Below are 12,501 nucleotides of genomic sequence, written 5' to 3' on the forward strand. Positions count from 1 at the left end.
TCCCTTCTTCCATTTATCCACCCCTGGAACAAATCAGGCCGGGGCAAAAGCCGTTGGTTGCAAAAGGGAAATATAATTCTCTTTATGAATATAGTATATTTTTCTGGGACCATCTGTCCTCTTTGGGATTTTTATATACATTTACTATGACAATCTTACCTACTGCACATACATATAAAAATCTCTTAACAATCATACATTTGTAGCTATTCCCAATGGGTCAAACCCTGTTTAGGTACAGAGCATCTTCAGCTGCCATTGAAATCAATAGAGTTGACAATGCTCAGCACATACACAAGTATACATCTAGATCAGTGTACCCATAGGGGTACACAGAGATCTTCCAAAGGCTTTATCAACTCATCAAGATAATTTGCCAAGTTTTACAACAAACTACATAAAAAGTACTAGCAAAGCCAGTACAAACTAAAATTTCATACAGACAATGACTTATTTATACTGCTCTATAGACTATGTACAATATTTATATTTCAATTGATTTATTTTGTAATTATATAGTAAAAATTAGAACATAAGCAATTTTTCAGTAATAGTGTGCTGTGACACTTTTTGTATTTTATGCCTGATTTTGTAAGCAAGTAGTTTTTAAGTGAGGTGAAACTTGGATATGCAAGACCAATCAGGTGCCCGAAAGGGGCACAGTAGTCTTGAAAGGTTGAGAACCACTGATCTAGATACTCCCCATCACTATAGTACCTGAGTGCCTTGCAAACTTTAGATCATCTTCACAGCACCCCAGCAATCTAGAGAAATATTATCCCTACTAGACAGAGGACGAACAGAAGTACAGGGACATTAAGGGCCTGATTAGATATAAGGAGTCCCATCACTTCAGTCTTCTCAGGCCAGGTCTACACTACACATTTACTTGGGTATAACTATATCACTCTGAGGTGTGAAACCTATGTCATCTGGAGAAATTCTTACAATAGGACAATGGAACCAATTGCCTCAGGAAGTTGTGGAAGCTCCTTTGCTGGAGGTTTTCAAAAGGAGGCTGGATCTATCATAGAATCATAGAAGATTAGAGTTGGAAGAAACCTCAGGAGGTCATCTAGTCAAACCCTCTGTTCAAAGCAGGACCAACACCAACTAAATCATCCCAGCCAGGGCTTTGTCAGGCCGTGCCCTAAAAAACCACCTCTAAGGATGGAGATTCCACCACCTCCCTAGGTAACCCATTCCAGTGCTTCACCACCCTTCTAGTGAAATAGTGTTTCCTAATATCCAACCTAAACCTCCCCCACTGCAACTTGAGACCGTTGCTCCTTGTTCTGTCATCTGCCATCACTGAGAACAGCCAAGTCCATCTTCTTTGAAACCCCCCTTCAGGTAGTTGAAGGCTGCTATCAAATCACCCCTCACTCTTCACTTCCGCAGACTAAACAAGCCAAGTTCCCTCAGCCTCTCCTTGTAAGTCATGTGTCCCAGCCCCCTGATCATTTTCGTTGCTCTCCACTGGACTCTCTCCAATTTGTCCACATCCTTTCTGTAGTGGGGACCCAAAACTGGATGCAATACTCCAGATGTGGCCTCACCAGTGCCAAATAGAGGAGTATAATCACTTCCCTCAATCTGCTGGCAATGCTTGTACTAATGCAGCCAAATATGCCGTTAACCGTCTTAACAACAAGGACACACAACTGACTCATATCCAGCTTCCCATCCACTGTAAACCCCAGGTCCTTTTCTGCAGAACTGTCACTTAGCTCATTGGTTCCCAGCCTGCAGCAGTGCATGGGATTCTTCCGTCCTACGTGCAGGACTCTGCACTTGTCCTTGTTGATTTCTTTTGGCCTGATCTGTCTTGGATGGTTTAGATGCAACAAATTCTGCATCTTGGCAGGGAGATAGACTACATGACTCTTGCAGTTCCCATCTCACCCTATGATTCTATGCAAGGGGGAAGGTTGGGAGAGATCCATGAAATCTCCATGCCTGGTGTCAGTACACAGGAGAGAGAAAGTCAGCTAAATGACGATAAAACAGGAGATAATGGAAAACCACTAGGCAACAGTATGGGCAGCAAGGAGAAACAAAATACAAATATTGATTGGCATAGTAGGCAGGTAGGGTTACACTTAGGGTATATCTACACTGCATGCTTCTTTTGGCAGCGTGTAGAGTATGTACTTGGGTAGCTCTCGCCTTCCCCCTCCCAGCAGTATAAATAGGAGTGTAGAGAGTAAGGAATGGCATAGGAGAGTAAAGTCACCCCCCCCCCCGAGTGAGTCTCGGATATGGATAGTGATCTCTTTAGTATTATTAGAAAAATAAATACTACCCGGAATTGTGTCATAATAGAAGACTAGCTTCCTGGATATAGATTGCAGAATAAATGCTACTAATACTGGTAGGCCCCCTTATTCCTGTATGTGATAGATGACAGTTTTCTTCCTCAAATTGTTACTGAACCAACAAGAGGTGATGCAATTTTAGACTTGACTTGTGTAAGCAGTGCAGACATCCTAGAACAGCTGGTCACAGGAAATAACCTTGAGTTGAGCCATCACCAGCTAATTCAGTTTAAATTAAATGGGAGGATTATCAAAACCAGGTCATCAACTATGATTTTTATTTCAAATGAGCAGATTTGGGGAAATTAAGGGAACTAGTTAAAGAAATGAGCTGGACGGCAGAGCTCAAGGACTTAAATGTGGAGGAGGCTTGGAATTTCTTCATATCAACAATACAAAATTATCTGAAATTTGCATCCCAAGAAAGGTGAAAAAACTTGTAGAGAAAGGCTCCAGCCCCAGCTGGATGAACAACTATTTAAAAAAGATTATTAGGAGTAAGCAGAAAGCCAACAGGAACTGGAAAAAGGGGTTGATTAACAAAGAAAGCTACATTGTGGAGGTTAGAAAATGTAGAAATAAAGTGAGAATTGCTAAAAGTCATGCTGAATTAGCTCTTGCCAAGGAAATTAAAATAAATAATGAGAGTTTTTTTAGTTATATAAAAAGAGAATAAGGAAGGATGAGGTTAGGCTGTTAGGCTGCCTGGATGAGGAGGAGTTTAAAGATCCATGTATGGCTCAAAAAGTAAATGAATACTTCGTCTTGGTTTTCATAAGGATGATAATATGGACTATGTGCACGAAGAGAGTATGGCTGATGGAAATGAGTGTCTGGAAATGGAAATTACCACATTTGAGATGGAAGAAAATCCTACAGAGCTGAAATCGGGGGGATTGGATAAATTCCATCCTGAATACTGAAAGAACTGGCACACAAGATTGCTAGTTTGATAGTAATGACTTTTAATAAATCTATCTATTCGGGGTAGTACCATATGACTGGAGAATAGCTTATGTAATGCCTATATTTTAAAAAGGAAAAAAAGTGATCGAGGTAATTACAAACCTGTTAGTCTGATCTTAGTAGTATGCAAGACTTTAGAACAAATTATAAAGGAAAAAAATAATTACATTCATGGAGGTAAATGGTAAAAGGATGTAATGTAACATGGTAGATCACACGAAACTAACTTGATTTCCTGTGAGAAAATAACTGATTTTATAGATAGGGAAGTGCAGTAGATCTAATAATATACTTGGACTTCAAGTAAGTATTTGAGATGGTAGCACATAGAATCATAGAATATCAGGGTTGGAAAAGACCTCAGGAGATCATCTACTCGAACTCTCTGCTCAAAGAAGGACAAATCCCCAGACAGTGTTTTATATAGGTAATTATTAGTTAAATTAGGGAACATGGGGGATCAGTACAAGAACTGTAAGGTGAATAAAGGAATGGGCTAATGGGGAAAAGACAATGGGTTGTGCAGAAGTGTGAATTATTGGACTGAAGGGAAGTTACTTGTGGAGTTGCTCAGGGATGGGTCTTGGGACCAATCTTACTTGATATTTTTATTAATGACCTTGGCACAAAAAGCAGCAGAGGGCTAATGAAATGTGCTGATGATACAAAGTTGGGAGGTGTTGTCAGTATAGAGGAGGATTGGAATATTACACAGGAAGATCTGGATGACCTTGGAGACTGGGTAGTGACAGTAATGGGATGAAATTAAATAGTGCAAAGTGCAAAGTCAGCCATTTAGCATCTAATAATCAGTAGTAATAATACTGCTACAGGCTGGGGGTTCATTAGCTGGAAGTGACAGAGGAGGAGAGAGAACTGGGTATGTGGGTCCCTCACAGGAAGATTATGAGCCACCAATGTGACTGTGAAAAAGGCAAATGTGATCCCAGGACGTATCAAGCGAGGCATTTCTAGTAGAGAAAGAGAGGTATTAATGCCCATTGTACAGCGCACTGGTAAGACTTCATGTGGACTACTGTGCACAATTCTGATCAACCATGTTGAAGAATGATTAATTTAAACTGTAAAGAAGAGCTACAGGGATGTTCAGGGGAATAGAGGGCCTCTTACGAGAGGACACTGGAAGAGCTTGGCTTGTTTAGTCTAGCAAAAAGAAGGCCGGGAGGGAATATGATTGATCTCTTTAAACACCTTAGAGGGGTAAATACCAGAGAGGGTGAAGAGCTATTTAAGCTAAAGAACAATTTGGTACAAGAATCATGGATATAAACTGGCTAGGAACAAATGCAGGCTGGACATTTATTTCTAACCATCAAAGGGGTGAGGTCTTGGGACAGCATCCTAATAGGAGTTGTGGGAGCAAACAATTAATTATGAGAGAGAGCTGGACAAATTTATGACTGGAGTTGTATGACAGGGTTGCTTGTGATGGTGGGGGGCAGGGCTCAGCAGCTCTGAGGCTCACTTCCCATTTATGTCTCATATTTCGAAAAGCTCATGCTTCATGATTTCATCTGGCTACTTGCTGGGGTCCGGAAGGATTCCCTCCCACACACACACCACAATGTATTCTGTTTTGTTTTTAAAATCTCCTTCCTCTAAAGCATCAGGCGTGGCCAAGGCTGGAAATGGGACATTGGATAGGGAGGGTCAGGCTCTGAGGTGCCACTGACCATTCTCTCTCTCAGGTGCTTGGTGTCTGGTTGTTACTCATATGCTCAGGGTCTAACTGATCACTCAACATATGTGGGGCCAGGAAGGAATTTCCCCCAAGTCAAATTGGCAATGAACCTGGAGGATTTTTACTTTCTTTTGCAGTGTGTGGGTGCAGGTCACGTGCCAGGATTATCTGGCTATATCTCAATCATTTCCCTGCCATTGCAAGGCTTTGGGAACTGGTGCACCTCGGTACCTCCTATTCTCTGCCCATGGCACATAATAGTCTAGTCTCCTGTGGCAGGTTGTAATTCTTTGTTCTAATTTTGGTTGCTGGATTTAGTGTGTGGGTGCCCGGTGGTGTCGATGGCCTGTGATATACAGAAGGTCGGATGAGATGATCTGGTGGTCCCCTTCTGGCCTTAAGCTCTATGACTCTAATTATTGATATTTTATTATAAATGATGACAAAAATCATTATGTAACTGTAGGCATGGAGATTAGTGTACAAATGGAATAATTGCATGAATTGAAATAGACAACACAGGACAAATCACAAAGTTCATATTCAGCCCCTCCTTAATCAAAAACTCTCAGGGAAATCAATGGGAGTTTTTACCTGAACAAGGGCCTAAGTAAACATTATGGATTTCAGGATATGGTCCACAATGAATAGAATGAAGGATCCAACACCATTAGTATGATGATTTTGCATTCATACTTTTATAATCAATGCACATTTTAGCGAAAAGACATTGTCAGTTGGGAATGCCAGTCCTTTATCAGAGGTGGATCAGTGCATTCTTTCTGGTTTGTGCGTCATCTTCAGTAATAAAAGTTTCTGGAGGCCAATTCTGCTCTCAGTTACATCTGTATAGTCTCATTGTCCTCAGTTATGGACTGGATTGCACAGGAGTAGGGTTGTACAGGTGTAAGTCAAGACATACTTTGAAGACATAATTGAATGGGAGGCCCTATCAATTTAGTTAATATAAGAATTGCCATACTGGGTCAGATCATGGTCCTTCTAGCCCAGGATCCTGTCTTCCAAAGTGACCAATGCCAGGTGCTTCACAGGGAATAAACAGACCAGGGCAATTTTTATCCATCCCCTCTTATGCAGTCCCAGCATTTGCCAGCCACAGGCTTTGGGACATCCAGAGCATGGGGTTCATCCCTGACCATCTTGGCTAACAGCCATTAATGGACCTATCCTCCATAAACTTATCTAATTCTTTTTGAACTCAGTTATAGTTTTGGCCTTCACAACATCCCCTGGCAATGAGTTCCACAGGTTGACTGTGCGTTATGTGAAGAAGTACTTCCTTACATTTGTTTTAAACCTGCTGCTATTAATTTCATTGTGTGATCTCTGGTTCGTGTATTAACTCGGGTGACTAGACAGCAAGTGTAAAAAACCGGGAAGGGGTGGGGGTAGAGGTGTCTATATAAGAAAAAGCCCCCAAAATCAGGATTGTCCCTATAAAATTGGGATATCTGGTCACCCTATTGTTAACTGAATAGGTAAATAACACTTCCTTATTCATTTTCTCAAACCATTTGTGATTTATAGACCTCTAGCCTACCTTTCCTTAGTTATCTCTTTCCAAACTGAACAGTCCCAGTCTTTTTAATCTCTCCTCATATGGAACTGTTCCATGTCCTAGATAATTTTTGTTGCCCTTCTCTCTACTTTCTAATACGGTGACTCCTCACTTAATGTCGTCCCGGTTAACGTTGTGTTCTATTGTTACATTGCTGATCAATTAGAGAACATGCTCACTTATAACGTCATTTGGCCAGCCACCTGCTTTGTCCCCTGCTTGCAGAAAGAGCGGCCTGGTGAGGCTTGGAACCAGGGTGGACCAGCAGCCTGCTATTAGCTCCCCACTCCCCTAAGTTCCCTGTGTGACAGCTGCCCAGCAGGTTATCAATTGCCAGGCAGTTCAGTTGTCCCTCCTCCTACTGGTGTGTGCTGCTCCTGCCCTCTGTTTTGGAGCTGGTCTTGGGAGCCTCCTGCTTGCTGTGCGGGGGGGGGGGGGAGGGAATGAAGGGGGCTAATGTCAGGTGTCCCCCTGTCCCCTACTTCTCCCCCCATCTCCCCAGAGCGGGGAGGGGGGAACATGACGGGCTCAGGATGGAGGGAGCTTTCGGGGCAGCAGCTGCTGTCTCACTTGCTGATCTACTTAGGGCTTGTCTACACTTATGTTTTACAGCGCTCTTCTTGCTAGTTCAGGAGTGAAAAATCACCCCCCTGAGCAACGCAGTCTGAGTGCTTTAAAGTGCTAGTGTGTAGACAGGCTCTGAGCCTGAAGCTGTGCTCCAGTAGTTGGATTACCAGGAGCACCATGAGAGCTCTCTCCCAGCACTCACAGTGCAAAGCGCTGCCAGGGGAGCATTCACATTGCAGTGCTTTGAAGTTTCATAGAATATCAGGGTTGCAAGGGGGTCATCTAGTCCAACCCCTGGCTCAAAGCAGGACCAATCCCCAGACAGATTTTTACCCCAGTTCCCTAAATGGCCCCCTCAAGGATTGAACTCACAACCTTGGGTTTAGTAGGCCAATGCTCAAACCACTGAGCTATTCCTCCCCCTATCATTTCCAGTGTAAACATACCCTTAGAGTGGGGTCAGCCAATAAAGGGGCAATGCATGTCTCTCTCTCTCACACAGAGTGTGTCTCTGTCTCTCTCTCTGCCATGCTGTCTCCCCTCCCTCCATTCCTGCCGCCTTGTAGCATGTGAGTGTACATTAACGACGTGTTAACCCTTGAGGGCTGAGCTGACTGCTAGTTCATCATTTAGCAGTAAGCCATTCCCTGGGAAATATCCCACCCTCTGATTCCACCACTTCAACCAAGCTTCACAGTCATCATTGCTGTGTACCAGTATTAAACTGTTTGTTTAAAACTTATACTGTGTGTGTGTATACATTATATTATAATATAGTCTTTTGTCTGGCAAAAAATATTTCCCTGGAACTTAACCCCACCTCCCATTTCTGTTAATTCTTATGGGGAAATTGGATTCACTTAACATCGTTTTGCTTAACGTAGCATTTTTTAGGAACATAGCTACATACCCCTCCCCCCGTTCAGCCCCAGGCCCTGCCCACTCCACCCATTCCCCAAAGGCCTCATACCTGCCCCACCTCTTCCCATCCCTGCTTCACCCCTCCCCCTCCTCTTCCTGCCACCTCCCCCGAGGGTGTCCCATCCCTGCTCCTCCCCCTTCCTCCTGCACACTGGGCAACAGCTGTTTCCCAGCATGCAAGAGGTGCTGGGATGGAGGGTAGAAATTGAGGGAGGGAGAGGGAAGAGATGTTCAGTGGGGCTGACAGACCCCAGGGGTCTTCAGACCCCGTTTGAACATTAGAATGTAAGAACGGCTGTACTGGGTCAGACCAATGGTCCATCTAGCCCAGTATCTTGTCTACTGACAGTGGACAATGCCAAGTGCCCCAGAGAGAGTGAACCTAACAGGCAATGATCAGGTGACTCTCTCCTGCCATCCATCCCCACCCTCTGACAAACAGAGGCTAGGGACACCATTCCTTACCCATCCTGGCTAATGGCCATTAATGGATTTAACCTCCATGAATTTATCCAGTTCTCTTTTAAACGCTGTTATAGTTCTAGCCTTCACAACCTCCTCAGGCAAGGAGTTCCACAAGTTGACTGTGCGCTGTGTCAAGAAGAACTTCCTTTTATTTGTTTTAAACTTGCTGCCCATTAATTTCATTTGGTGACCCCTAGTTCTTGTTTTATGGGAATAAGTAAATAACTTTTACTTATCTATTTTCTCCACATCACTCATGATTTCATATCTCTATCTATCCCCCCCTTAGTCTCCTCTTTTCCAAGCTGAAAAGTCCTAGCCTCTTTAATCTCTTCTCATATGGAACCCGTTCCAAACCCCTAATCATTTTAGTTGCCCTTCTCTGAACCTTTTCTAGTGCCAGGATATCTTTTTTGAGATGAGGAGACCACATCTGTATACAGTATTCAAGATGTGGGCGCACCATCAATTTATATAAGGGTAATAATATATTCTCTGTCTTATTCTCTATCCCATTTTTAATGATTCCTAACATCCTGTTTGCTTTTTTGACTGCCTCTGCACACTCTCCAAGATCTCTTTCCTGATTTGTTGTAGCTAAATTAGCCTCCATCATATTGTATGTATAATTGGGGTTATTTTTTCCAATGTGCATTACTTTATATTTATCCACATTAAATTTCATTTGCCATTTTGTTGCCCAATCACTTAGTTTTGTGAGATCTTTCTGAAGTTCTTCACAGTCTGCTTTGGTCTTAACTATCTTGAACAGTTTAGTATCATCTGCAAACTTTGCCACCTCACTTTTTACCCCTTTCTCCAAATTATTTATGAATAAGTTGAATAGGATTGGTCCTAGGACAGACCCTTGGGGAACATCACTAGTTACCCCTCTCCACTCTGAGAATTTACCATTAATTCCTACCCTTTGTTCTCTGTCTTTTAACCAGTTCTCAGTCCATGAAAGGACCTTCCCTTTTATCCCATGACAACTTAATTTGCATAAGAGCCTTTGGTGAGGGACCTTATCAAAGGCTTTCTGGAAATCTAAGTACACTATGTCCACTGGATCCCCCTTGTCCACGTTTGTTGACCCCTACAAAGAACTCTAATAGATTAGTGAGACACGATTTCCCTTTCCAGAAACCATGTTGACTTTTGCCCAACAATGTATATTCTTCTAGGTGTCTGATAATTTTATTCTTTACTATTGTTTCAACTAATTTGCCTGGTACTGATGTCAGACTTACTGTTCTGTAATTGCCAGGATCACCTCTAGAGCCCTTTTTAAATATTGGTGTTACATTAGCTATCTTCTGGTCATTGGGTACAGAAGCCAATTTAAAGGACAGGTTACAACCCTAGTTAATAGTTCCACAATTTGACATTTGAGTTCTTTCAGAACTCTTGGGTGAATGCCATCTGGTCCCAGTGACTTGTTACTGTTAAGTTTATAAATTAATTCCAAAACCTCCTCTAGTGACACTTCAATCTGTGACAGTTCCTCAGATTTGTCACCTACAAAAAAAATCTTCAGCCGTGAAGACTGAAGCTAAGAATTCATTTAGTTTCTCTGCAATGACTTTATTGTCTTTAAGCGCTCCTTTTGTATCTTGATCATCCAGGGGCCTCACTGGTTTTTTTAGCAGGCTTCCTGCTTCTGATGTACTTAAAAAACATTTTGTTATTACCTTTGGAGTTTTTGGCAAGCTGTTCTTCAAACTCCTCTTTGGCTTTTCTTATTACATTTTTACACTTAATTTGGCAGTGTTTATGCTCCTTTCTATTTACCTCACTAGGATTTGACTTCCACTTTTTAAAAGATGCCATTTTATCTCTCACTGCCTCTTTTACATGGCTGTTAAACCACAGTGGCTCTTTTTCAGTTCTTTTACTGTTTCTTAATTTGGGGTATATATTTAAGTTGGGGCTCTATTATGGTGTCTTTAAAAAGCATCCATGCAACTTGCAGGGATTTCACTTTAGTCACTATACCTTTTAATTTCTGTTTAACTAACCTCTGCATTTTTGCATAGTTCCCCTTTTTGAAATTAAATGCCACAGCATTGGGCTGTTGAGATGTTCTTCCCACCACAGGGATGTTGAATGTTATTATATTATGGTCACTATTTCCAAGTGGTCTTGCTATAGTTACCTCTTGGACCAGCTCCTGCGCTCCACTCAGGACTAAATCTAGACTTGCCTCTCCCTTTGTGGGTTCCTGTACCAGCTGCTCCAAGAAGCAGTCATTTAAAGTACTGAGAAATTTTGTCTCTGCATTTCATCCTGAGGTGACATGTTCCCAGTCAATATGGGGATAATTGAAATCCCCCACTATTATTGATTTCTTAATTTTGATAGCCTCTCTAATTTCCCTTATCATTTCTAATTTCCCTTATCATTTCATCATCACTATCACTGTCCTGGTCAGATGGTTGATAATAGATCCCTAATGTTATATTCTTGTTAGAGCATGAAATTACTATCCATAGAGATTCTATGGAACGTGGATTCACTTAAGATTTTTACTTTATTTAATTCTACATTTCTTTCACATACAGTGCCACTCACCCCCACATGACCTGTTCTATCCTTCCAATATATTTTGTACCCCAGAATAATTGTGTCCCATTGATCATTCTCAGTCCACCAGGTTTCTGTGATGCCTATTATATCAGTATCCTCCTTTATCATGAGGCACTCTAGTTCACCCATCTTATTATTTAGACTTCTAGCATTTATGTACAAGCACTTTAAAAACGTATCACTATTTGTTTGCCCTTTTCTGATGTGTTCGATTTTTTATGTGACTGTTTCTCATCTGATCTGGCCCTTACATTATCCTCTTCCATCCTCTGCTCCTAACTATAACCTAGAGAATCTCTACCAATAGACTCTCCTCTAAGAGAAGTTTCTGTCCGATCCACGTGCTTCTCTGCAGCAGTTGGCTTTTCCCCATCTCCTAGTTTAAAAACTGCTCTGCAACCTTTTTAATGTTCAGTGCTAGCAGTCTGGTTCCACTTTGGTTTAGGTGGAGCCCATCTCTCCCATATAGGCTCCCCCCATCCCCAACGTTTCCCCAGTTCCTAATTAATCTAAACCCTTCCTCTCTACACCATCATCTCATCCATGCATTGAGACTCTGAAGCTTTGCCTGCCTACCTGGCCCTGCATGTGGAACTGGGAGCATTTCTGAGAATGCCACCATAGAGGTCATGGATTTCAGTCTCTTCCCTAGCAGCCTACATTTAACCTCCAGGATGTTTCTCCTACCCTTCCCTATTGGTACCTACCACCGGCTCCTTCCCAGCACTACACATAAGTCTATCCAGATGTCTCAAGAGACCTGCAACCTTTGCACCAGGCAGGCAAGTCACCATACAGTTCTCCCAGTCATCACAAACCCAGCTATCTATGTTTCTAATGATCAAATCTCCCATTACTAACACCTGCCTTTTCCTAGTGACTGGAGTTCCCTCCCTCGGAGAGGTAACCTCAGTGCAAGAGGATACCCTAACACCATCTGGAAGGAGGGTCCTAACTATGAGAAGGTTTCCCTCTGCTCCCGTTGACTCCCCTGCTTCCCTGGGCCTTTCATCCTCCTCAACAGAGCAGGGGCTGTCTGACCAGAGGTGGGACAATTCTACCAGTCCCAGAAAGCCTCAACATACCTTTCTGCCTCCCTTAGCTCCTCCAGTTCCGCCACCCTGGTCTCCAAAGCTTGTACACGGTCTCTGAGGGCCAGGAGCTCCTTGCACCGAATGCACACATACGCCACCTTCCTACAGGGCAGGTAATCATACATGCTACACTCAGCGCAATAAACTGGATAGCCCCCACTCTCCTGCTGGGCTTCTGCCTGCATTGTCTCCTGCAGCTACCTAGTTAATGAAAGGATTTTGCTTAAAAAGCAAGACGTTTTGAATGTTGTTTAGTTTACAGGTTTTAAAGGATGGCGAGTGAACCTTGTCCCCTTCCCACTC

At 42.6% G+C, this 12,501-nt stretch overlaps 1 long non-coding RNA gene across 1 annotated transcript in view; it reads left to right on the top strand.

The window, feature by feature from the left end:
* Positions 1–12,501, top strand: part of LOC115659144 — a 28,740-nt gene that overhangs the window by 1,029 nt on the left and 15,210 nt on the right. The window lies entirely within an intron of this gene.

This window comes from Gopherus evgoodei, chromosome 1 (genome assembly GCF_007399415.2).
Source record: "Gopherus evgoodei ecotype Sinaloan lineage chromosome 1, rGopEvg1_v1.p, whole genome shotgun sequence".
Classification (NCBI taxonomy): domain Eukaryota; kingdom Metazoa; phylum Chordata; order Testudines; family Testudinidae; genus Gopherus; species Gopherus evgoodei.